Source organism: Dermacentor variabilis, chromosome 4 (genome assembly GCF_050947875.1).
Source record: "Dermacentor variabilis isolate Ectoservices chromosome 4, ASM5094787v1, whole genome shotgun sequence".
Taxonomy (NCBI): Eukaryota; Metazoa; Arthropoda; class Arachnida; order Ixodida; family Ixodidae; genus Dermacentor; species Dermacentor variabilis.
In genome coordinates, this window is record NC_134571.1 from 230,295,476 (window position 1) to 230,323,415 (window position 27,940).

General features: G+C 47.0%; 2 long non-coding RNA genes across 3 annotated transcripts in view; one reads left to right on the forward strand and one right to left on the reverse strand.

Moving 5' to 3' along the window:
• Window positions 1–20,875, forward strand: part of LOC142580179 (uncharacterized) — a 77,031-nt gene extending 56,156 nt beyond the window's left edge. Inside the window, exon 3 of the long non-coding RNA XR_012827610.1 lies at window positions 20,499–20,875. This is a non-coding gene — a long non-coding RNA (uncharacterized LOC142580179). The remainder of the gene's footprint in view (window positions 1–20,498) is intronic.
• Window positions 1–27,940, reverse strand: part of LOC142580178 (uncharacterized) — a 200,048-nt gene that overhangs the window by 76,327 nt on the left and 95,781 nt on the right. The window lies entirely within an intron of this gene.

Here is a 27,940-nt window from a genome sequence, read left to right on the forward strand (position 1 = left end):
ATGCACCCTCCCGGAGGCCTCTCTAAGCTTACTCAGCCCAGTATCAATGTGCCTCTCAAGGTCCTGGCTTCTCCTCTTAAGCACGTCATTGAGCCCAGAGTGCATAATGACCAAGCTGTCGCTCTCCGTGCTGACCCCAACTACTTCCCGCGCCTTGGTCATTGCTTCCGCCATGCCCTTGCCCACTTGCGCCTCCACCTGTACTCGCCCGTCCGCCTTCACTCTCGCCATCACGCCCTGTTCGGCCCTCCCCACATTGGAGTCCCCTATCACCAGGACCCTCCTACGTGCAAACCGTTCGACTGCAGCCTGTGTCCGCTGCCCCTCCCTTTGCGCCCGCTGGCGCCCCTGTGGCTGCAGCGTCGCCTCACTCGGGGCGCGTTGTGCAGCTTCACTATAACTACGCCGTTTCACCGGCGGCGAGCTGAGGACGGCTTGATCTGGCTCCCTGCCTCCCACTTCGCCTGTAGGTTCTACCCTACTTTCTGAGTTTTTGCCAGCACTTTGTTGTCCTGACCCGACCTTCTCCGCTGCCCGCGTCTCCAGCGCGTCGAGCCGCCTTTCCAGTTCGGCGCTCCTTTCTTTTTCTGCCTCAAGCTCAGCCACGGTCCTTACTAACTGCGCGGCCTGGGCCGCCTCCACCTTGACGAAACTGTCAACTTTCGCCTGCAGTGCTACCCGCTTCTCCTGTTCCTCCCTCAGGTCTGCCTTAAGCTCGTCGAACTTAGCCGGCGTTTCCCTTCCAGTTTTTGGACAGCTTCCCTGATGCCCTCGCACGACCTGCACGTGAAGCTAGACCCCTCTGCGTCTGCTAAATTCTGGAACTTAGTTTCGTCGAGGAAGCACCATCGCAGGCACTCGTCGAACTGCACTTGCTCCCCGTCCCCCGCGGCCTTCACGTTCTTCGATTTCATCGCTAGGCCTACGTCCCTAGGCCCAACGAGGAAGTTCGCCAAATCACTCAAGCAAAGCCGACCTCGACCGCTATCCCAAGCTAAAATAAAGAATTATCACTCCCTACCCCATGTAAGAATCCGAGGAGCTAGATGAAAGAATTAATTAAGCCTATCAATAGGTCCCTCCTACCAACTAGGCCTAACGGGGGAGCCGCCACACGTAGACAAAGCCGCTACGTTTGCTACTCTTAGCAAGAATTCAAAATTTGCGCCTCTACTCCATGCAACAGATAACACTTCAAAACACTAGCTAATAAAGATAAAAAAGTACTTAGCTACGAACGAAGTGGCTGAAGCCTCGACCACAGGAGAACATGACAGAAGGGGGGTGCGCCATCTAGCTAAACTACTACGAAACATAAATGTACGATAACACTGATCTGGCAGGGGGCGACACTATACTACATCATCCCCCCTGGAAATGAAGTAAGCATACAGTGAAACGCGCACACAAGACGCGCACTTAAGTCCAAGGACAAATTCAGTTCGTCCCCCCCCCCCCACGTTCACACACACGCGCACCAGTCGCCACAAGGCACGCACTTAAGTCCACAACGATTCAGTTTATTCCCACCCAAGTCCACACGCGCACCAGACTTGGGGTACCAAAACACAGGCAGTCACTCAAAACAAAATCTGACAAGGAACACGACACAAGACTCGCTGCACCGCAGCAAGGAACACGTTTTATACCTGTGTTAATGAAACATGTGAATTGCCTGAGACGGCAATACGCTCTACACTCAGAAAACAAAATCATCAAGCCACGGAGGCCGTTTTCTGTCACGATGAGGACGCGTGCGTACCTCAGAAGAACTTTGGGGGTTGCGACGCGTATCGGTCGACTTTAAAGACCCAGTCGTCCCACTATTATTTCCCTCCCCCTGATTGGACAATTGAATGTGGGTGTCGCTCAAAGCTGGAGAGGGTTGCCCAGGAAGCTCCTCTCGAAGTCCCAACAAGTCCTGGGAGGCTACCGATTCCCCCACGGAATCAGAGACGACTGCTGACTGTGCACACTCGGAAGTGATACCGTCAGACGAACTACTTAGCTGATGCTTATAACTGTGAGAAGACGCTGTCACTACAGACGAGTCATCGGAATGACTATCCAGATTTGAATATGAGTACAAGAAGTCTCCATCACTTGTACGCAATGTATACTACCTGCTGGATCCTTCATCACTAGGGTTAACTTAGACACATGCCATGTCGTCCCATCACTGAGTACAAAAATAGATGGTCCTACCTGGGCTTTACCTGTTCGAGGTTTACTGTACTTAAAAAATCCTTTCCTGTTAAATCTAATTCTGACGGTGTCTCCCACCTTGACACAAGTTGCCTGAGCACCTCTACGTTTGTCTGCACGCTGCTTACTTTGCCACTGTTTTTGCAAGACCCTTTCTTGAACTTGAGGCACAAGACTGTCCTGTTCCCGTAGATCTACACAGAGCCGCATGGTTCCATCCTTCTTGCGCACCACCACGAGTGGAGACACCCACTCAGAAGCCTCGACGCGCTCGATGACGTCGCAGTCCTCGAGACGTAGCAATTCATTTGTTACCTGGTCACGGAGAGTCAGGGGTAGTCGGCGCAACTTTGAAGATACTGGTTTCGCATCTTGCTGCCGATGAATTCGGTGCACAAAGTTGTTGACGAGACCCAACTCGTCACTGAAGAGGTGATCAAAACCCGGAGGCACACCTGTGGGGCTCTGTACTGGAGGAAGCGAAGGTAGACAACATGTCAGCGACGTACCGTCGATCTGTATGCCCAAGCGTTGGATGGCGTCTAAACCCAGCAGTGATGTTCCTGTAGTCGTTACGTGGAACGTGACGGAGCATGACCTTTGGAAAAACTGGACAGTGGCTTGAAACAGGCCTTGAATGTCGATGCGTTGCTTGGAGAAATTTCTCAAGTCCACTGTTGTTTTTGACAGTCTGTGCTGTCGACCAAAGTGCTTTCTAAAATCTTCGGCCGTCATCAATGAGACAGACGCTCCTGTGTCCACGAGCAGCCGCATGGAGACGCCGTTAACTACGACTGGAACTTCCAAATCTTTTTTAGTTTCAAAAGCGCTTACCGTCAAGACAGACGCGGACGGCTGCCCTGCGGAAGTTGACGAAGACAGCGTCTCTGCGGAAGAGACGTGTTGCACCGCTGTTTGGGTCTTTCGACCTACCGAAGCGAAATGGCCCAACGTGTGGCAGACGTTGCATCGCCGATTTCTTGCTGGACAATTTCTGTAAGACGCGATATGGTTCCTGCTGCCACACCGATCGCATGCACCACGGTTCCCGGAGGAGCCATGTGCGAAATGTCGGCCCTCTTGGCGGCCTCTCGGAAGAAGTCGGCCCTCTTGGCGGCCTCTTGGAAGAAGTCGGCCCTCTTGGCGGCCTCTCGGAAGAAGTCGGTCATCTTGGCGGCCTCTCGGAAGAAGTCGGTCATCTTGGCGGCTTCCCGGAAGAAGTCGGTCATCTTGGCTCGTCGACGGAGCGCCACGTTGAGCTGTCTCGATTCTTCGAACATTTTCGGAGCCGAACGCGCGGTTCGCTCGATGCAAGGCTTCTAACGAGCGTCCAATTTCTTCGGCCTTGTCCAGGGACAGGGTTTCGCCATGAGCGAATAACTTTTCGCGAACGCTGGCGTTTGCTACCCCATGTATTATTTGGTCTCGGACGCGCTCGTTATAAGTTGTGCCGAAGTTGCACTGTACCGCCTTCTCCTTCAATGGGGTCATGAATTCCAGGAATCCTTCTCCCTCGGACTGCCTTCGACTGGTGAATTCGTGCCTCTCCGCCAGAACATTTGTTGACGCGGCGAACAGCCGGTCAAGCCGCTGCAAGAGTTTCTGGAACTCTGACGCTGGCGGGACCGCATCACTTGACGTTGACGCTGCGCCGGTCGACTGCCTTGCTGCTTCGCTTGACGGTGACGCTGCGCCGGGCGACTGCCTTGCTGCTTCCTGCTCCTCGTCTGCAAAGTACTTCCGTTGTCCCTCACGCCCGAGAGCGCTGACGAGCGCGGACGCTCGTCGCGCGTCCGTCCAGTCGCCACCGCCGGCCGCTTCGAGTTGGGCCAGAAAAATTTTTTTCCATCGATACCACGGAATTAACGGTGGCCCGGGCAATTCGACAAAAACGGGAAGGTTCGCCGTAAAGGAAGCCATGCCCGGTAGCGTGCGGGGGACAGTGCAGAAGACAAGCCGGAGCTCGAGTAGAATGGAGCAGGGCGGAACAAAGGGGGCGAGAAGGCCTAGGCTCGGAAGCCTCGCGACGCCAAGTGCGTCTGCGGCGTTTGCGTGCCGTGCAGACACAGGAAGAGACGCTTCACTTACGAAGCTCGTTGGTTTACATCGTTTACATCGAATTATTCTATATATTGAACTATTTCTGGACACGGTATAGTTACTGTTGTGTCGGCAGCGGCAGGCAAGTGGGGGGGCCGCGGCCAGCGAACGCGCGGCGAGCGCCGACGCAGTGAGGGAGACCCGGAGCTAACTGCTCCTGATGAAAACCGGAACGAAGACTTAGCCGGCTCGCGGCCGTTTATTGCTAAAAAGGACTTCACACGCCAGATGACACCTCCTGATTGGTCCCAGTTCGTCACATGACAGAAGGGGGTGCGCCATCTAGCTAAACTACTACGAAACAAATGTATGATAACACAGATCTGGCAGGGGGCGACACTATACTACATCAAGGAAGCACGGGTATGGTGTCTAGATAGGGTGGTGGTGTCTATGGCGTCTATGGTGTCTATCTAGACACCATAGCACGGGTCCCACAACGCAGATTCTGTACTGCCAGAGCTCACCGAGGCGCAAATCGCACTGCCCCACCACCACTACTCACGCCTTTCCGCCAAGTAACACAGAACCTACCACTAACACACAAGCAACGCAAGCACGATCACATAAGCAACGTTGAACAACGCGCCGTCCGCGCTAGCCGGAGAACGAACACGCCACGGCGTCGCTCGGCGCCACCATCATGCCTTCTCAAAAATCCCTAAACATCCTGTCCCTAGGCACCTAGGAGCAGGTCATAGAATGAAGAACCAACTTAGAGAAGGGAAACTGTACCTTCCGCCGTGGTTCGAAAATAAGCAGCGGCAGCGCATGGAACTTACTTAGGCGGACGCCAGATGACGTTGCTCAATCCGGAAGCGGAAGTGCAATTTTTTTTTAGAGCAAAATCCAATATGGCCGTTTTTTGCCGGTCGCGTACGCTGGTATGCGCCGTGCTTTCCCTGCAGACCATAGAGTTTCCTACAAGAATTACTAGAGGGAACTCTGGCGCTAGTGTCTACGGGAGCTGCAATGGGGGCGGTTGTCCGAGCATGGGAATTATGGGAAGTACATGGATTTGCCTAAACTTCGTCCTTTTGGCTTCAAACGGCATTGTGACTTTGTTAACTCATTTTCAACAGTATATTGCAGAATAAATAATTAAATAAACATCATTAAAATTGCCCGATGGCAGGATTCGAACACAAGGACTCTAGCACAGAAGCCTGGTACTGAAACCATAAAGCCACGGACGCACGTATCGACAAGCGAATGAAACGCCCTTATGAATTTATCGCGGGCATGCCAGTGCCTTGAGACGCTTGGCGCGTTTCGATTTGGCCATCTCGACAAGCTAAATCGTTGCAATTACTAGCAATTGTACGCGTTCCCGGCATCTTCTGCCCTTCGAAGAATAGAGCTTGCGCCGAAATATACGACAATAAGATTTATATGGCGTAATATACAAAGCCACAAGAACGTCTGAATCCACAAGCACGAAAATCAGACAAATCCATGTACTTCCCATCATTCCCATGGTAGGACAACGACTGCAGCGCCAGAGTTCCCTCTAGTAATTTTTGTAGGAAACTCTATGCTGCAGACTATGCGGCATGCCTCAATGCCTTCGCTGCCGCGTAGCTGGTGCGTTCTAATTGCCAAAAGCCTCTACTGACGCCCATACAAACAAGCCACAAGTGAGTGAAAAGAACGCGCGACTTTATTGGCAGAAGACAAGCGGTGTACATTCTCGTGCAATAGCAGAAATAAAATTTCCATGTCGAGATACGCTGGCATCATTGACGCGAGCTCGTAAACGGCTCACCGTCGTCGTCGCACGTGGTGGTCAGGTTACAACCAGCAGCGGAAACATATTGGACAGAGTGTGCCACTTGTTTGCAGCGACAGTGGCCGTTAAAAATGCCCAAATTGCATTGCGAAGCAATCGGGAGACGCAGGCATCTGCTGCCGCAGCCTACACAGCGACATGGGCTACCCCAGATTTTAGTCGTTCACTCCTTTCCAACCTGCACGTTTCTTTTCTTTCGGGGGCCGCTAATGTGTGGCTCACACTTGGTGTCTCACATTGTCTCACTGTGGACAAGTCGCGTTCGTGGGCATCGCCTCCATCAGCTACTTTTGCGGGCCTTTCCAAGCATCTGGCTATCAACTTCATACGCATCGGACTATGTAAGCACGTATGCTGGTCTCCGTTCATGCCTAATCGCGGCCGAGAAAGGCCAGAGGCACAATTTGCCCATTGCTGCAGCAGGAAAGCGCGAACGGGGAGCACGAATCACGGTGTGCGTAAATTGGGAGTCTATGTCGCTGTGCAGGCTGCAGGAGCGAATGCTTACTTCGAGAGACTGCTTCTCAGTGCAACCGACCAGGCCGCAATATTCTAAAAATATAACACTGCGACCGTAGCCAAGTGACATAACAGCAAAATTAACAGCAATCAATCACCACATGAGGTTCAGACAATACATTATACATTGGCGACGAACCATATGGCAACAGCGAGCATTCACATACACGGGTCTCTTAGGGTACATTGAGCTGCCTACCTACAGGCGTAGTGCCTGCCTTCGTCGCACGTGGTGGTCTACTAACGAGCAACAACCAGCAGCAGAAACAGATTGGACAGGGTGTCCCACCTGTTTGCGGCGACAGTCGCTGTTAAAGATGAGCAACTTGCAGTGCAAAGCAATCGGGTGACGCAGGCATCTGCTGCCGCAGCCTACACAGCAACATATGGACTACCCATCAATTTAGCATTGACTCCTTTCCAGCCTGCATGTTTCTTTTCTTTTGGAGGCCGCTAATGTGTGGCTCACACTTGGTGTCCCACATTGTCTCAATATGGACAAGTTGCTTTCGTGGGCATCACCTTCATCAGCCACTTTTGCGGGCATTTCCACCCAACTTCATACACGTCCGACCATGTAAGCACTTATGCTGGTCTCCGTTCATGCCTAATCACGGCCGAGAAAGGCCAGAGGCACAATTTGCCCATGGCTGCAGCAGGAAAGGGTGAACGGGGAGCACGAATCACGGTGTGCGTAAATTGGGAGTCTATGTCGCTGTGCAGACTGCAGGATCAAATGCTTACTACGAGAGGCTGCTTCCCAGTGCAACCGACCAGGCCGCAATATTCGAAAAACATAAAACTGCGACCGTAACCAAGTGACATAACAGCAAAATTAAACAGCAATCAGTCACCGCATGAGGTTCAGACAATACATTATACATTGGCTACGAACCATCTTACAGGCATAATGCTTGCCTTTGTCGCATGTGGTGGTCTGGTAACGAGCGACAACCTGCGGTACAAACAGATTGGACAGAGCCTCGCACCTGTTTGAACCAACAGTTGCCGTTGAAGATGAGCAACTTCCATTGCGAAGCAATCAGGTGACGCAGGCATCTGCTGCCGCAACCAACACAGCGACATGGACTACCCGGCATTTTAGCGTTAACTCCTTTCCAACCTGCACATTTATTTTCTTTCTAGGGCCGCTATGTGTGGCTCACACTTTGTGTCCCACTTTGTCGCAATGTGGACAAGTCGCTTTTGTGGGCATCACCTTCGGCAGCCATTCTTGCGGGCCTTTCCACCCATACGGCTATCAACTTCATACACTTCGAACCATGTAAGCACATATGCTGGTCTCCGTTTTGAGCAAATCATGGCCGAGGTAGGCCACAAGCACAATTTGCCCATGGCTGCAGCAGGCCAGAACGAACGGGGCGCACCAGTTACGGTGTGTGTATACTGGGAGTCTATGTCGCTTTGCGGACTGGAGGAGCAAATGCTTACCTCGAGGGACTGCTTACCAATGCAACTGACCAGGCCCCCACATCTGAGAAACGTAACACAGTTACCACAACCAAATGTGGCAGCAAAACCAGATTCTGCAATCAATCACTTCAGTGTAGCTTGCACAAAGACCCAGGCTATCAAGGAAGAGGAGCAATCATCAACGAGACTAGGAATATGGAAAATGAGAAAGCTTGCATTCAAGAGAGAAGCCACTCTGCTCTGCAAGCATTGAAGGCTAAAAACATCAAGAAAAGTAAAATGGTGCATAGCACATGTGCATAGGTTAATGCAAGACGCATGCCGATGCTGCATCAGCTATTTCAGGAGAGGAATTGCGCATGAAAACATACACTAGAAGATACTGCTACAGATATGTTAGGCTGCTAGTGCTAGACAGTGACTGGTATTAAGTATCAGCGAAGAATCGGTTGACCCTTATATTTGGATGAGGATGAATGACCTCTAACAAAAATGGGCAATGAGAAAGCTTGCATTTATAGAAGAAAAATTACACTTGGCACAAAGGGAATTAACATGGCTAGGAAGCTGATTAAGGGCAAACTGATGGAACTCGATCGTTTGGCCAGCGTCGTCCGTGCTTGGTCAGATGTTGCAGGTGCATCTGAAGACGAAGAATTTCTAGAAAGTCCTTTTTGAGTTACCTGGATGACTCAGCCAAATGTCCGTGCTGGTGGAATGGTGGCTGAAGCTCTTTTCAGTCTTGACACAGTCCTCTGCAGACTTGATATCTCATTCATATTCTTCTGCATGTGCTTCTTTGTTCTTGGTGTAAAAGCCTTGCAAATTCGGCTCCAGCCCCTTCCTGTTGGCGCAGGTTGGAGCTCCTGTGATGACCAAGATGTGCTTGGCATAGACTCTGTTGGGGCAAAACGGTGACACATGAGATAGAGCACAGATTAGCCAAATTTATGTGTGTTTTATATGTTCGAACCAATTAAACTGAACCATAAATATGAACAAACATTCATATCTGCTGCAAACAGCAAGCCAATACAGCATATATCAAACATATTTATTTCTGAACCATGTGTTGTTTACCTTGTAGTAGTAGCCAATGTCCACACAATGACCTTGTTGTAGCAGGCAGCAGCTTCAGTTTAGTGCGTGGAGTGTGTTGCTTTATACTGGTGCCGTCCTCATTACTGCATGTCTGGAATAGAAATTTCGACTGAATCAGAAATTGAAAAAGCAAAGTTTTGCAATATGAAATGCAAAAAGGTGTAACATATATGTTGTAATGATTTGCGACTACAGAACACATGCAAATGTACACTGTCTGTTCTAGGGTGCTTAAGCAGCATGTTAAATAAATATTGCTATTGTCCATAAAATTGATGTCTGCCTAACTACAATGCATGTCAACACTGCTAGTTCCACAAGCAAATGCATGAAAGTCATGAAGCTATTAGAACTGATGCATTATTTTTCTGCACGAACGTGATGCACCGCTTCACTATTGCAAAAATAAATGCCCTACGGTAAACCAATCTGAACAGCAAGAACATTTGGAACCAACAAGTACGAAATATGTGTGAATTATCATGCTTGCAACTCTTTAATACATTAAATTATGTACTTTCACTTCATTTTACCAAAGGATTATTCGGTTTTGTGGGCGAAAGACGTTGCCGGCGGACTCGAAAAAAAAGTTTAATATGTATATTGATAAGGCTACTCAGTCACCTACAACCATGGCTACAATAACATGAAAAATGAGACGCGCGTTCCGATATCGCTCTTTCTTTCCTGGTTGTGTGTGTAAACCAAACGACAGCCTCGCAAGTAAAGGTTTATTTAGCAAACAGCAACTGAGATCCTCGATGCCCATATGTAATGCAGGATCTAGTTCGTTAACTTGTGCCCGCCTGGAAGGTAATGAGACGGATATTATATAACGATTCAAGCAGCGGTGTTAAACGACTCACCGTTATTGCCGTTGTCAGCCGCAGCAAAATCCAGCTCCCGTTTCGATGCAGACCTGTTCCGAATGGCTCACGACCGAAACCCAACTGCCAGGCTTACATGTCCGCTTGCAAACACGTAACTTCACCCCAAGTTAAATAACGCGAGACATCGAAGCGCAAGAAACTAGTTTTAGAAACAAAGAAGCAACCAGTCTTGAGTGTACGAACGAATGAATCCGTGCCGCCGTGCACTCGGAAATACCGGTAAAAATTTTAAATCCAGGCCAGAGGTCACGTGAAAGATCGGTGATGCTGAACGCTATTTGCGTTTATAATGGCAAAGAAACAATAAACTTACTAACAAAGAGTACAATATCTAATTAGCAATGATAATTTTGCCCTGTTTTTATGTAAAAGAAAATGCTTCGGTAAGTGTAAGAGAAAGTTTGTAAGATAAAATTGCGCTTACTACGACGCCTCTACCGGGAAATGTTGGAACTAACGAAAGCATCCCGAAGTGATTCTACTACGCTGGTTTTGTTAGCAGCGGCGCGCGGTCGATTTTTTCGCCCTCTGTGGCCATTTGTTGCACTTGAGAGTGTGCTAACCCTGATCAGGTCACGTGAGGAATTTTTGTACGACAATTAGACGCACGCAAGCCTGCGACGTCTGGAACACGGTGTAGTCTAGTCAGGTCTAGTCAACAGGAGAGCACCGGGAACGAGAGTTATCTCTTGGCGCCATTGCTAGGAGTGACATCACGGCGTCCCGCAGGCTCGTAAGCCAATAGTGTGGTGTTGCGGTTGCCATGCGTTGTACTTTCTGGATATTCCAAATGCGCTATCTAGACACCATATCTTTGAGAAACTCTATGCCATAGGCTGGATGGATTGATGGATGGAAGGTAGGAGTGTCCCCTTTGAAACGAGGTGATGGCAGTTGCCACCACGCTCAGATTCTTATTTTGCCTTTTATTTTTATGTTTATCTGTTTTGTGTGTTATTGGATTTCTCGATTTTCTTTAAATACGTCTTCCTACCCTTTTAACCTTATGTCACCTCTCTGCTTTTCAGCCACCAATCCTCCAATCGCCTTTTGCTAATTTCCACCGCATATTTATTTGCATCACTATTACTATCTCTGAACCCTAGGGCCTCAGGAAGGCTGACTGACGCCGCATCGGTATCGGGATTGATACCATTACATCTTAGTATGAGGTGTTCCATTGTTTCTAAATATTTACCACACACAGTACATGTGTCTCCTTCTTCGTTAAATTTCTTTTTATAGCTCCGCGTTCTAAGACATCCTGATCTAGCTTCAAAGAGTAGGGCACTGCCTCTTGAGTTATCATAAAACGCTTCCTTCCCAACCTGCTGTTTCCAGTATCAATATAGTTCCACACTATGCTTCTTTTCCATTGAATTTATCCAATTTTTACCCGTCGTTTAATGCTCTGTCTTTCTTCGTCCTCGTGTCTGGCATACTTACTGGTTAGCTTCCTAGCTCTTTTCCGCCATTGTGAGTCAACGCTTTTTCTGTATAGGTATTTATATAAATACCTTAGCTGCCCACCTGTTATCGTCCAATTTCCTCAGACGTTTTTCGTATAGGATTTTACTCTGAGCTTCCCGTGCTTCGAACGATGCCCAGCCCATATCTCCCTGTACTGTTTCGTTTCAAGAATCAAGAATCAATCAAGAAGTCTTTATTGAGTAACACAAACAAAATGTATACACAGATATTTGGACCGATAGCCAATGAGGCTAGTAAGCGGTCCAATACAAAATAACATATAGGACAGCAATCACAAACACATTGAAGAAAAACTAACTTTGTAGCCTTGCTTCCATTCCCAAAAAATGTTTCTTGCATGTCAGTTTGAAATTCCTAGCTTGCTTTACTTCAATTGGCAACGAGTTCCAAATTTTCGCTCCTGTAAATTCTATTCGTCTTTCTCCGTACGCATTATGGCAAATAGGAAGGTTAAAATTGCCATTGCTGGCTTGTCTAGTGTTGCGGACGGGAATACTGAATGCACCAAGAGGTAAGGGGTAGTTGGTATTTATAATATTATTAACCATAAGAGCTATTTTGTAATCGCGTAAGGTTGTGAATGACATGATTTGCATTGCGTCAAAAATGTTATTGTTAGAACTATTCGAAGAAGGTAATCCCATGGTTTTCAAGGCACGTTTTTGTAGTCTTAGCAATGGTGTTAAATACGTTTTGTATGTGATTCCCCATGATTCACTGCAATAATTGAGATGACTGTGACATAATGAAAAATACAGTGATCTAAGAATAGCAGGTGGAAAGTGCCGCCGTGCCTTAGACAAGGTAAAACAACCGTACGCAACCTTTTTACACACACTGTGCACCTGTTCCTTCCAAGACAAGTGGCAATCGAACATGACCCCTAAATATTTAAAAGAAGACACACTATCAATAACATTGTTGTCAACACATATAGAAAAATCACTTAATTCAATACACTTTTGTTTTGAACGAAAAATAACATATTTAGTTTTTTCAGTGTTTAAAGTTAGATGATTATTACGAAACCAGGTCGAGATACGTTGGAGTTCATTGTTAATAGGATTTTCTATTGATTCAAGTGAGTTGCCAGTAAAGATAAGTGCAGTGTCATCCGCATACATCAAAATTTGAGAACACTGTATTGCATTGGGGAGGTCATTAATAAAGAGCGAAAATAAAAGCGGTCCCAGAACTGACCCCTGGGGTACACCACACGTAACAGTTTGGTATGCAGACTTGAACTGTTTGAGGACAACTTGCTGCTGTCGTGAAGAAAGATAACTTTTAAAGAATTCAAGGGCCCCGCTACGCACACCATATGCTTCCAGTTTCATTAAAAGAATGGAGTGTGAAACTGTGTCGAAAGCTTTTTTGATGTCTATAAATACGCTTACAGCAACATTATGGTTATGAAGAGCAGATAGGATAAGCTGTGATAGAGTAACTACAGCCGTGGACGTGGACCTGCTAGAAACAAATCCGTGTTGCTGAGGACAAATAATATGATTAACATCAAGAAAGGTTTTCAGTTGGAAAGCAATTAATTTTTCAAAAATGGTATTGACGACACTCAGTACAGATATTGGCCTGTAACCAGACGGGTTGTTAGGGTCACCAGTTTTAAATATCGGAACAACTTTTGCAACTTTTAAAGTATCGGGGTATAAGCTAGAGTGTATCGCATGATTGAATATTCTGCACAAAGGAACACAAAACAAATCAATGTTGTCCTTGATTACCTTAGCCATTATGCCGTCTGGCCCGGCCGCTTTATTCGTGGGCATGTTCGCCACAACACTTGCAACTTCATCGCTAGTAATGTTCGAGAAACTGAATTCATTATTAATACATCGAGGTATGTCGGATGTCACTGAAGCTAAGGGAGTAGGTTGCGCACTGTTCTGACCGTATGTTGTGAAGAACTGATTAAACTGGTCTGCAGTCTCTATTGACAAGTTGACAGGAACAATCTGTTTTCTTTTAGCTGTTCCCGTAACTTCTCCTACAATCTTCCATACTTGCTTTGTGTCATTTCCTTGACGATTAACCAAATTAGTATAATACAATTTCTTTGATTTTCTCATCAGCGCCACGGATTTGTTTCTGTAATACTTAAACTGTTTCAAGTAATAAGCATTTGTTCTGTTGTTTTTGAGCTTATTATAGTATGAATCCTTCTTTTTCAATACTGTGAGTATTTCCTCAGTAATCCAAGGACATATGGCATGTTTGTAGTTGCGCCGAGAAAACTTCAGTGTTGACTTAGTAATTGCATCGGAAACAGCAGATACGAAGTTACCAAATTCTGTGTGAACGTCACTGTGACACAGATTTTCGAAATGAATAGATTCGAGCAAACGCCTGACATGCGCGTAGTCCACCCGTGAAAATACATTGGTATGGGTAGGGCAAATACAATCGATACCCGACCGTGGCAGAAACAGAAAAGTTGAACAGTGATCAGCAATGTTTTGGTTACAAACACCAGCGCAGGCATCCATATCACGGTTACATAAGATGTGATCAATAATTGTTGCAGACTGATGTGTAATTCTAGTGGGCACATTGATAGCATTCTTGAGGTTGAACGATTCCAGTAAGAAAATATAATCTGGACAGTCATCCTTTAATAAGTCGATATTGAAATCACCAACTATTGCTAACTGATTATTAAAAGACATCAGAGGAACCAGAATGGACTCCATATCAGATATGAACTGACTTGTGCACGTGTTTGGCGGACGATATACCACGCCTATTACGACGTCTGTCTTAAGGCGAATAAAAAGTGCTTCTGTGGTATTAGAGCTCAGAGAGGAATCCGAGAGCTGTTGATAATCTATGCCGTTTTTTATGAAAAGAGCAACGCCACCCCCTCGTGCGGTGCTATCTCTTGGTAAAGATAGCGTTGTGTAACCCGGTATGTACGGTATTTCTCCTTTCTTAAGCCAGGTTTCAGTTACAGCGATAAGATCATACTGGAAAGAATGTTGCGATAAATGTACAGTGAGTTGGTCTAAATTTTTATTTATGCTGCGGACATTGCAATGAAAAATGGAAAGGTTTTCGCTCTCGTGCCACTTAGCACTGATTTCCTCGACGGAAAAGGCCATGTTTCTAGACTACCTGAGCAAGATCAGCGTCACAGGTTATATGTAGAACATGCGAGGTATCTGTCTTGCGCATCAGGATCTTGCCATCTGATACCCATGCGTGTTTCCACTGTTTTTCCTTTTTGGCTTTCCGTGCTTTACCTAGCAAAATTTTGTTTGCCGGGCACAAATGTTCGTTGATGAACACGGGATTTTCGTGATCGTCAAAGCTCAGAAGTGTAGTGTTCAGCCGTTGCTTTTTCGCTGTTTTCAGAATGCTGTCTCTCACTTTCCTGGAAGCAAACTTAACAATGATGTTGGGTTCGTCCTTGTTTTTTGAGGGCACACGATGGATAGCTTCAACATCGGATTCATCGAACTTGGTGCTCAAGAGATGACAGATCGATGTCATCACTGAAATCAGATTTTCAGTGGGTGCTGGAGGGATGCCTTTGATTTCAAGGTTATTTCTTCTACTGTACTGCTGCAGTTCAGTCAATTCGTGCCTGAGAGTTTTCACTTCATTTGTGAGTCGGTTGTTTTCTTTTTTCATTTCCAGGTTTACGTTTTTCACGTCAGACAGGGTCTTTTTGAGCTCAGAGATCTCTGTTCTAAATTCTTCGAACTTTTCATTGATAAAGCCCATTGAAGTTTTGACAGATTCCATTTCAGGTTCAATCACATGCTTTATATCTTGCTTTAGTTCACTTTGCTTAGAGTTAAACTGTGCACTCAAGTCAGTCATAGCCTTTACAAGTTCTTTTATAGTTGAAGGAGGCTTATCACCCATGCTGGACACAAACACGAACGGAGCAATCCAGTAGCCTAAGATCGATGTAATCAAAGATACAGGATACACACCTGCAATGAACGAAGAAGGCGGTTAGCCTCTGCCTGGTTGCGAAGGCTGCCTGGATTGCTCCGTGAATGATGTGGGGACCGTCGTGCAGCGGTTATATAGGGGACGCCGTTGATATCGGACAGTAGTGCGCAGGTGCGGCTTGCCAGTAGAGAACGGAGGGAGGGGGACGATCCGTGGACACGTGTAGGTTCCACCAGCAGTGACGGTAGCAGCTTCGGATTCCGCTCCTCAAACGCGCATTTCTGCAATGAACGAAGAAGGCGGTTAGCCTCTGCCTGGTTGCGAAGGCTGCCTGGATTGCTCCGTGAATGATGTGGGGACCGTCGTGCAGCGGTTATATAGGGGACGCCGTTGATATCGGACAGTAGTGCGCAGGTGCGGCTTGCCAGTAGAGAACGGAGGGAGGGGGACGATCCGTGGACACGTGTAGGTTCCACCAGCAGTGACGGTAGCAGCTTCGGATTCCGCTCCTCAAACGCGCATTTCTGCAATGAACGAAGAAGGCGGTTAGCCTCTGCCTGGTTGCGAAGGCTGCCTGGATTGCTCCGTGAATCAAACCCACCTTCCCACAGCAACCTTCCCACAGCTCTCTGATTTACTTCTAGTCTCGACTGAACCTCTGCCCTTAAACACAGGACCGCATTCCCGAAAGTAAGCCCCGGCACCATTACTCCCTTCCAAATATCTCTCAGTACCTCATATCTGTTGTACCTCCCCCCCCCCCCCCCCATTGCCCTATGCTTCATTATCCTGGCACCTCTTCTCGCCATTTTGCTATGAAAGACTGTTCGTGCTTTTCCGTGTACATCTGCCCTTTGTTTATACATACTCCTAGATATTTGTATTCGGCCACTCGGGGTATTTCATGGCCTTGTATTGTAAGCTCCTGATCAGTTGTACCGTTGAAAAACATCCCCCCGGACTTAGCTGCACTAAAACTGAAACCTAAACTCTCTCCTTCGTCTCCACAGTAATTAACCAGAGTTTGCAAATCTTCCTGGCTATCTCCTAACAGTACAATATCGTCCGCATACATTAAACCTGGTAGTCGTTGCTCTACCAGCGTTATACAGGCTGGATGGATGGATGGATATTATGAGCGTCCTCTTTGGAACGGGGCGGTGGGTTGCGCCACCAAGCTCTTGCTACTATGCTGCCTAATATCCTACCTAGGTTAACCAATGAAAAAAGAAAAAAAAAACACTATGAGCTACCACATCCAAATTTTCTGATACCCTATTGCGAACTGTGCTTTTGTACGTCTCCATCTTTTGTCGTTTCCCTACTTTTCTTCTACGAATCCTCCAATCGCCTCTTACTAATGTCTATTGCGGACCTGTTTGCTTTACCACTGCTCCCGCTGAACCCAAGGACTTCAAGGAGGCCAGTGGTGCCTAAATCGACCACTGGGTAGACGTCTTCACATTCTAATAAAATATGCTCAGTCGTTTCCCTAGCTTTATCGCAGCAAGCACATGCTTCTTCTTCCTTCTTATATCTCGCTTTATAGGTGCGTGTTCTAAGGCATCCCGATCTCGCTTCGAAAAGTAATGAGCTTCCCTTTGAGTTATCATAAGTGGTTTCTTTCCTGATTTCGTTTTTTCCGCTTAAGTAGTTACTCATGGCAAGTTTCTTTTGCATTGCCGCCACCCATGAGATTAATTCAGCCTCTCTGACTTTCCGCTTGGCCTTCTTTGTTGCTGTGTTGCCCACCCTAAAGCCCCTCCATACACGTTTCCGCCGACCAGGTTCTTTTCCTCCACTGTGAATCACCATGGCGGCAGCGCCACCTCGCGAGAGGAGATGGTAGAGGGTCACGTTACAGTGCACGTCTAGTTCACTCTAGTCATGTTCTCGCGTCGCTCCCAGGCGGAGTTTTACAACTGAAAAGTATCTAGTAGCGATTCCACAAGCAGTGCAATGTACTTACAAGGCAATTAACTAGTCATCGCGCGTTGTCTCCGTCTACAGAGGAAACTTCGACTGAGCATTAAGGCTCCGAGCGCAACGCTCAAGCGATATCAGGAACTACGCAATGTGTAGAAAAGGCTGCTTATATAGTGCGGCTGCTGCACTTCAAAAGCAAAAGAAGGAAATTTTGTCTCTGAAGTAAAGGCTTTCTGAAATACCCGATAACAGAATCGAGGAAGCGTTGGCCAAACTTCCGCCTTTACAGTGACTTGCAGTTATGACATCGTTTAAATAGTTGAAAGCAAAGCCTCCGTGTGGCACGCGGTACAATGCGGACTGGCTTCTGAATTGTTTAATGCTGAGAATAGCGAGCCCTCGAGCATATAAGCTTTTATTTGACATGAACATGCTGCCCTTGTCCTTCCTGAGCCGTCTCACACAAATTCTGAAAGGAATAACATGCAAGTATGGTTTCAATCCTCTCTGTAAGGAAGCTATTGTAAAACAGCTGGGCAACAGAGCAGACGGGAAGAAGTTCGGCACACTGATTTTCGATGAAATTAAGTTACGCCAGGCGTACGATTTCAACAAGTCAACCTTCAAACTTGATGGTTTTGTGGACTACGGTGGCATTTCAAATGAAGGAACTGACCAACTTGCAGATCATACGCTCGTGCTGATGTTCGTACCACTTCTGGAGAGCTGGGTGCAACCGATTGCCACCTTTGCCACAAAAGGTGCTGCGGCTGGCAGGATTTTAGCAGAGCTGGTGTTGCAAGCAGTAATGCAATTGCATAAACATGGTGCTATGGTGATCGCCGTAGTCAGTGACGGGGCTGAGAACAATCGCTCGATGTGGCAGCAGATGGCAATCAGCGCGGCAGCGCAACCTCACCTTCTCGCAAGAATCCACATCCATGCCTGTCTGAACGCGCGTACCTTTATTTCATATGTGATGTGCCACATGCCCTGAAGTGTGCACGCAACCACTTGCTAAAGCACAAATATGGACAGGTGAGCTAGCGTAGTTTATTTCATAATAACCTGTGCTGATTGGTGTCGACAACTTTTTTTCAGGCTAACTTACATGCTTGTCAAACGCATTATGTAAGTTATGCCCGGAGCTGATGACCGAAGGCATCAACGATCAGATCCTCCGTCTTTGATCGGCAGGTTACCCTACACATGTACTTATTAGCGTTGCTGAGGGTCTGCTCAAGTCGAAGCTATCAAAGAATTCCGCCATCCTGCCTTGTGTAGATAAGAGGAGCGTTGCTGTGTAGTATAGTGTCGCCCCCTGCCAGATCTCTGTGTTATCATACATTTATGTTTTGTAGTAGTTTAGCTAGATGGCGCACCCCCTTCTGTCATGTGACGAGCTGGGACCAATCAGGAGCTGCAGATGTCATCTGGCGTGTGAAGTCCTATTTAGTAATAAACGGCCGCTAGCCGGCTGAGTCTTCGTTCCGGTTTTCATCAGGAGCAGTTAGCTCCGAGTCTCCTTCACTGCGTCGGCGCTCGCCGCGCGTTCGCTGGCCGCGGCCCCCCACTTGCCTGCCGCTGCCGACACAACAGCTGTCATCCCATATATCCACGGCCTATCGCATCACTTAAAGAAATTAGGTCAACGTGCGAATGTTAGGGTTGTGTTTTCAGCTTCTACAAAATTGCAATGTCTGTGCAGACTAACCAGGCCAGGCCTCTCTGACGAGCGCGCGTGCAAAAAGAAACACCACGAACCGTTAGTTGAATGTGTGGAAGCAGTTGTTTACAGCCTCCCTTTAATGTGTGGGAAGAACTATACGTGGGGCAAAGCGGGAGGTGCCTCAACAAGCGTTTAAAAGAACACCAGTATAATGTAGCAGAAACGCGGGGTGGGTTCCTTGACGCTCACTGCAGGCATTGCAAGTGCGCTGTTGCCGGGGTGGATGATGGTGACTACTCGACGTGTGCTCCAGCATACAGAGACTGCTCCATTGTGGGAAGAGCCCCATGTAGGATAACTCGCGAAATTATAGAAGCAGAAATTATTGATAGGCTTGGGGATAACTGTGTGTCAAAACCATCAATTGCCCTTTCCCGCAAAGAGTTATCTTACCTGCGCAACGGTGCGTAAGGAATTTTCGCAAACAGCGCATGTATGCTGTACGCGAAAAAGCTTTATACATGTATGGGTCCCTTGCTCGAAATAAAAGTTGTTGAAGTTAGCGCCTGTGTGTGTCACGTCTTCCTTTCGTCCTTGTCTTTTTCACGCGCTATAAGCCTCACGATCATCTCAAAGTCGTACCCAAGCTCTCAGCAGCGCACATAAGCCCCACACACTAGCAGAGATTGAACATGCGACTCGCTGCACAGGATAGCTATTAAAAATAGTAATATGCCTAAATATGGAAGGTGGCTCTTTGTTGCTTTGTAAGTTTTTTTCAATTACAACTGTTACACTTCGTTTCCCTTCCACAGCTGTTCAGCTGTAGTACTGCTATTGGATTGCAGTTATACAGGAAAGAAAGCGTTGAAGGCCTCCAAGACTCGGAGGGAACAAAAGCGTTTACAATGACAATGAATGACGACTTTGATGCACTCAACACAAAACATCCTGCAGATGGAATACGAAAGGGCTCACCAAAGATTGAGGTACGCTTTAAGCCAGTGTACATGCGTCCAACTTAGTGTAATAATTACAGTCTAGTGCAAACTATAAATTCATTTATTTGCGCAGATTATCAAGAATTAAGTTTCGAGACCTGCTCAACATCACGCAACACAACTACCACCACCGAAACATGCTTATGTTTTCTTCGCGGCAGACAACCAAAGCTTTGCGTGTTTGTGCTAATGTCAGTGCTCGACATAATTGATGAGCTCCGTGAAGCTGGTGTACCCTACAAACTGACAGTGAAGCTCAACCAAGATCCTCTAGAGGTAATGCGCAAATGCTTGTTGAAAATGTGGAGAGCTGTTGAATTTTTATTACATGCACAAACTGCAAATGCAAAGTTTGTTTTATCGTGATTACTTTTATTACTGCACGCTATAGTACCACTAAATTAAAAAGTGCGTAGGCGAAATCACTCACAAAATGCTTTCTTTATTCATTTCAGAAATTTTTCGGTCTTGTCCGTTCATTTCATGGCGACGATGACCAACCACCCATCCGTAGTTCAATTCAGCCAGATTTATATTGTTGTTGTTCACTCCTGTGGAAAATACAGTGAGAGGAAATTGCTCTGGCGCTCCCGGTGGTGTTCTGGTGTCTCTTCACAACAGCAGGCCTGTGGCAAAAGGCAAAGACTGCCGCGGCGCTGAGCTGAAAGGTGCAGTTGCAGCAAAGCTATACAAGAAGCCCTGTGGGATGAGTCTTTCAGTAGGCCACATGGATGACTTGGGCGACCACGGGTACCAGAAAGCAGGAACACAAGAAATGGTTGTCTATACTGCCTGGCTGGATATACAGTGAAGAAAGTTACCAAATCCGTGTCTTGCGAACGGTGTGTTGAATCACTGGAAAGTGCTTCTGTGCCACCAAGTGCGCGTGACCCACGACCTTCGCATAATCTTTTGACAGAGCTGAGGTCATTCAAGCCATGGTCTTTCAGAGTGTTCACCCTCATCAAACACAGAAGAAATAATTCGTCACATCCTCGACAGTAACGCAGTTTTTGGTGACTTATTTTGGAGCATCCTGGACGGGCTAGACAAAGCATCTGTGCCGGCACTAGGGTGTGATAATCATTATGAGGAGGTGACATGCTAATGTCATCAAGTTCTATCTTGTCATGCGCATGCACTTCTTTTCCAAAAAAAATGAACAGAGCAGGGGAAGCAGCCAGAAAGAGGGCAAAATTGCTTTGAGCAAAAGTTGCGCAAAATTACTTTTTTTTGTGCACAAAGTAAAAAAAAAGTGTCACTCTGTTTAAATTTGTTCGTCAAAAAGAAAATGATTTATGCAATTTGACCTAAAAATGTTCATAGTATCTAACTTCGTTCTTGCCACTGCTCGCAGATCACTTCCAACGCATTTGCACGTCCCATAATATCCGCGGACAACTATAAAAATACATGTGTCAATTAAATTTATTAGGCGAAGAAGCGTTAACGAGGGTGGATCACCACAGCGTTGTCTCAAGTGACTGCTGGGCGTGATGCGTTAATGTCCCTACATCTGCACAGGCGCTCGCCGTCTTTAATTAATACACATCTTAAGAATAAGCAGCAAAAAATAAAGCCCCCGCTGAAGGGAGCACCGTGGCGCTTTTATAGGGAAAAAGTTGGTTGAAAAGCGGAATCGCAGTGCACGACCGCTCATTTGCGGTGTAGTTGCAGCCTCTAAACAGTAGCTAGACATGTCATTCGAGGGTCCTTGGCATAAAATATTGTTCAGCAGCCAAAACGCAGTCGTCAAAGAGCGAACGGCACAGGCCAGTTGGGGAAAACGACCCACCGCAGAGATGACATCGCAGGAGTAGCGCTGCGTGAGAGATGCGTCACTACAGCGCCGATAGTGCATAGACACCGTGAAGTCCCCGTTACTTACACGCGGCAGGTTTTTCACAAAACTCAGACTGCGGATGTAAACTACATTTACCGTCGGATAAGCGCCTACAGGCCTGTTGGTGCAAACGCGTCGCAGCAGGAGCAGACGACGTGCGGCTCTAACGAAAGACGCGACTGCAGCGCCAGTAGTTTCAGTGACACCCGTTGCGAACACGTCGGCCAGTGGGCTCGCATAGGGAGCCGCGAAACCTATGGCGAAACTGAAGTAGATCTAAAAACGTTGCATAAAATAAAGCACAACCTACTGGAACTCCAGACCTGCACAGATATCCAGTTTCTATGGGAGCCACTCGCACCCACTCTCGTTCAACCGTTGGCCGCTGGTGTCGCTTTTGTAACCTGTTCGTGTCAGCAGATAGCCAGGAAGATTTGCAAACTCTAGTTAATTACTGTGGAGACGAAGGAGACAGTTTAGGTTTCAGTTTTAATACAGCTAAGTCCGGTGGGATGTTTTTCAACGATACCACTGATCAGGAGCTTACAATACAAGGCCATGAAATACCCCGAGTGGCCGAATACAAATACCTCGGCATATGGATAAACAAAGGGCAGATGTACACGGAAAAGCACGAACAGTCTATCATAGCAAAAGGGCGAAGAGATGGCGGGATAATAAACATAGGGCATTGTGGGGGTACAACAGGTATGAGGTACTGAGAGGTATTTGGAAGGGAGGAATGGTGCCGGGGCTTACTTTCGGGAATGCGGTCCTGTGTTTAAGGGCAGAGGTTCAGTCGAGACTAAAAGTAAATCAGAGAGCTGTGGGAAGGTTAGCACTAGGTGCCCACGGGAAAAACACAAACGAAGCAGTACAGGGGGACATGGGCTGGGCATCGTTCGAAGCACGGGAAGCTCAGAGTAAAACCCTATACGAAAAACGTCTGAAGAAATTGGACGATAACAGGTGGGCAGCTAAGGTATTTATATAAATACCTATACAGAAAAAGCGTTGACTCACAATGGCGGGAAAGAACTAGGAAGCTAACCAGTAAGTATGCCAGACACGAGGACGAAAAAGGACAGAGCATTAAACGACAGGTTAAAGATGCGGAAGGTAAAAATTGGATAAATTCAATGGAAAAGAAGCATAGTGTAGAACTATATCGATACTGGAAACAGCAGATCAGGAAGGAAGCGTTTTATGATAACTCAAGAGGCAGTGCCCTACTCTCTGAAGCTAGATCAGGATGTCTTTGAACGCGGAGCTATAAAAAGAAATTGAACGAAGAAGAAGACACATGTACTGTGTGTGGTAAATATGTAGAAACGATGGAACACCTCATACTAGAATGTGATGGTATCAATCCCGATGTCGATGCGGCCACAGTCACCCTTCCTGAGGCCCTAGGGTTCAGAGATGATAGTCATGTAAATAAATATGCGGTGGAAATTAGCAAAAGGCGATTGGAGGATTGGTGGCACAAAAGCAGAGAGGTGACATAAGGTTAAAAGGGTAGGAAGACGTATTTAAAGAAAATGGAAAAATTCAGTAACAAACAACACAGATAAAAATAAAAGGCAAAATAAAAATCTGAGCATGGTGGCAACTGCCATCGCCCCGTTTCAAAGGGCACCCTCCTACCTTCCATCCATCCATCCATCCATCCATCCATCCATCCATCCATCCATCCATCCATCCATCCATCCATCCGTAATAGAGAAACTAAGTGCGAGAGACAAATCACGTGGGAGTCCCGTAACAGACAAACGACCATTCATTACTGCTGAATGTCAAAGGGGTTGTATAGCAAGCTCGCAATAATGGAAATAGACGAATAGGGGAAGTACAGCCTCGGAAGTGATCATATAAGCGCATTAGTCTACAGTTGGGAGCCCAGCTCAAAAGAGAAATGCGGGGAAGTCAAAAAGAGTACGCAAAATTAAGTGACGAACAAATAGAGGAAGCAATAGAGAAACATTCCATGGAAAGGTGGGAATATAATCAGAACTACTCATTAGTACAAAAATAAAAGAAGTAAAAGGAGTAAACCGCTGGAGAGGATAGAGGAAGTCACGAAATTGTTGGAATAAGAAAATTTGGGGGGCCATCGAACAACGACGGTTGGCATCTCGGGAACACAGAGAAGCAAAGAGGGCGCAGTTATTTGAAGAGGAAATAGGCCAAAAATGGGAATCTTATAAACAAGAGAAACAACAAGTGCAGGTGCTCGTCCAAGCTAAAATAAAGCAGTCCTCTGATCGCTGGCTGGGTAAAGCTAATCAAAGAAAGCAGGTACAGATTCACGATGCCGAAGGAAATTGTTTAGAGGGAGATGACGCTGTGAACTACATCGGTTAAGTTATGTCAGAGTCATTTAGGAAAAACGATAGGGTAATCGCTCCAAATGAGGGAGTAACACAGGATAGCATAATAGAAAACAGCTGAGAACTGACCAATCTTAACTGGAAAAAAGCGGAAGCAAATGTTCCAAAATGCACGTCCGCGGAGATAGACGAAATTCCAATCAAGTTAATTAATGAACTTGGCCCAAGAAGCAAGGAAACGCTGATAAAAGCATTGGAGGCAGTCATACCAAATAAGCAAATTCCGCACAGCTGGAAACAGATTAAAATGAATTTGATTCATAAAGGGAAAGGCGATAAGAACATAAAATCCTTCCGACCAATAACGATAACATAAGTTATATATAGGCTGGCGATGCAGGCGGTGAAATTAAAAATGCAGTCATGGGTAGAAAGTAATAGAATACTCGGAGAAATTCAGAACGGGTTCAGAAGTTGTAGGCGCTTAAATGATAGCCTGTTCGTGCTTACCCAGTGCATAGAAATAGCTAAGGCAGAAAATATACCTCTGTATTTAGCCTTCCTGGATATAAGCGGTGCATACGACAACGTGAACAGGGAACTCCTGTGGAACATATTAAAAGATGAAGGTATCGGTCATGAGGTAATTGATGTTCTACAGCAAATATATCGAGAAAATAGTGTTGAAATAACATGGGAAGGATATAAGAGTACGACAACTGTCGAGGTATACACAAAGGATTAAGGCAAGGTTGTCCTCTATCACCGCTGCTGTTCATGCTTTATATGACAAGTATGGAAAGAAGGTTACAACGAAGCAATCTAGGGTACAATCTGTCGTACAGATTAGGTAGAAAGGCTGTTGAGCAACGACTACCGGGTTTAATGTATGCGGACGATATTGAACTGTTAGCAGAGAGCGAGGAAGATTTGCAAATTCTGGTTAATTACTGTGGAGACGAAGGAGACAGTTTAGGTTTCAGTTTTATGTTATGTATCTCCTGGCGCCCCCTACAAATCCGACATTTTTTAATAAAGGCTAGGCTAGTCGTGGCCGCCAGAGTTCTCAAGAAATGGAGTCTGTCACTCGCGGCTTCGTGCCGTCGCATCTTTGAAACCCTACGCAACAAACCCAAACAACATAACATGGTGTCAGAAGTGTAAGCAGATCGTCCCCGCAACGCCTGAAATCAACAAAATGGCCAACGTTTTCATCCAGCCCCCGGGTCACTTCGAACCTGGTGACACTCCTCAGACCGCATGGGAAGAATGGCGGGAAGCATTCACCATATATGAAATGGCTTGTGAGTGCAACACTAAGCCTAAATCAGCGCGGAAGGCATTGTTGCTTCATGTACTTGGCCCGCATGCTCGTCGCATCGCACAGACGTTCCCTCCAGACCCTGCCGCCGTAAACGAAGACGCAGACCCAGTGAAATACATACTTGACAAGTTTGACGAGTTATATCGCCCGTACAAGAACGTCATACAAGCAGCGGCGGTGTTCAACTCGATGGTACAAAAGCCAGGTCAGTCAATTGACGATTTTGTTACTGACCTTCGACGACAGGCGCAGAAATGCGACTTCGGTGACAAGTGCGACAGACTCATCGGCGACCGCGTGGTGGTTGGAATCCGCGATGGAGCTCTCCGCGAACGGCTCTTTCGGGAGCGCGACCTCACTCTGGAAAAAATCGTCTCAGCGTGCAAGGCAGCGGAAATATCAAAGAAACATGTGCAAGAGATCGTAACCAGTGATCAGCAGCCAGAAGTGAATGCCGTTCACACGTATAATCGGAAACCCACGAAGACAACTGGTCGTCCGCTAGGTATCAACAAACCTCAGCAGCCTCATCGCTCGTCCCAAAGGTCTAATCGTAAATGTTATCGCTGCGGAACCTCGCACCCCCCACAACAGTGACCAGCTTTTGGCAAAAACTGTTACAGCTGCGACAAACTTGGCCATTTCGCGCACCTGTGCAAGCAGCCACGTCGGCAGACAGCAGCGCATCGACCGCGAGTCGGACTGCTTCATGAACATCCACAACAAGACTCGCAGGAGGAATTATACTTGGGCTGTTTGACTACGTGCAGTGTCAATGCCGACGCAACAGACTGGAGCGAAAGTGTCAGTGTTAATGGACACGAGGTGACATTCAAGTTAGACACCGGTTCGGACGTCAACATAATTCCAGAACATATGTTCAAGCAGTGGCCGTGCAGACCAGCAGCCAAACCAACCACAGCTAAAGTGACTACGTACAGTGGCCACCAGCTTCCAATAGACAGTGAATGTGAACTGTCTTGTGCGGTAAACAAAAGGTAGTGCCGTCTGAGATTTCTTCTGGTGAAGGAGCCCCTCAAGCCGATACTAGGGGCCGCTGCATGCACAACTCTGCACTTGCTTTCCCGTGTGAAGACCCTTCAAGCAACGACAAAGTCCACTGACACAGTGTTGCAAGAACAGTTTCAGAAAGTACTGAATGATTTCCCTGACATATTTGAAGGAATCGGCCAGCTTCCGGGACGTTATAGCATCCAGCTGCGTGAAGGTGCAGTGCCGACAGTTTGTGCTCCTCGTAGAGTACCTAGTGCACTCGAGGATAAGGTCAAAGCAGAGCTGAAGCGCATGGAGAGGAATGGCGTAATCACGCGAGAGTCAGAACATATTGAATGGGTCCATCTCATAGTGGTGATAACCAAAAAAGGCGGAACTGTTCGTTTGTGCCTGGATCCACGGAACCCCAATGCAGCAATAAAAAGGCAACACTACCGCATACCAGTACCAGAAGAGCTTTTTGCAAGCCTGAACGGCTCAACAGTCTTCTCTGTCCTTGATGCGAAGAGTGCTTTCGGGCAACTGACTTTGGATCAACCAAGTTCACGGCTTTGCACATTCGCAACACCATGGGGTCGTTACCGTTTTCTTCGAGTACCATTTGGGCTTGCGACAGCCCCCGAGCTGTTCCAGCAGGCCATTGACAAGGTATTTGAAGGGCAGGCCATTGTGAAGCCGTATTTTGATGACATACTGGTTGCCTCAAGGACTTCAGAAGAACACAAAGCCCATCTCAGAACTGTTCTGACCACAGCTAGATATAAGAACCTGAAGCTTGACAAATCAAAACTGAAGTTAGGACTTTCAGCCATAAAATATCTGGGTCACCAGCTCTCCTCAGATGGGCTATCCCCAGACCCTGACAAGGTCAGATCAATTGAGGCCATGTCACTTCCATCAAACAAGTCAGAACTGCAAAGATTCTTGGGAATGGTGACATATCTCACGAAGTTCATCCCTAACTTTTCAGCAAGTACCAGTCCTCTGCGTGAGCTTCTCAAGGCAGGTGTAGCGTGGCTCTGGACAAGCCAGCACACAGAGACTTTCAAGCTCATCAAACAGAAGCTCACAACAGCGCCTGTGTTGCGTTATTTTGACCCATCCAAGCCGATCACAATTTCAACAGATGCCAGCTCATACGGCCTGGGATCGGTTCTCTTGCAGGAAGGCAGACCAATCGCATATGCTTCTGCAGCCCTTACGCCTCCCCAACAACGTTATGCTCAAATAGAGAAAGAACTTCTAGCTGTGGTGTTCGCATGCGAGCGGTTCCACTATTACACTTTTGGACGCTCTGTAACAGTGGAAACAGACCACAAACCTCTTGCTGGACTGCAGACAAAGGATCTAACAAATATGTCACCAAGACTGCAAAGACTTGCTCCG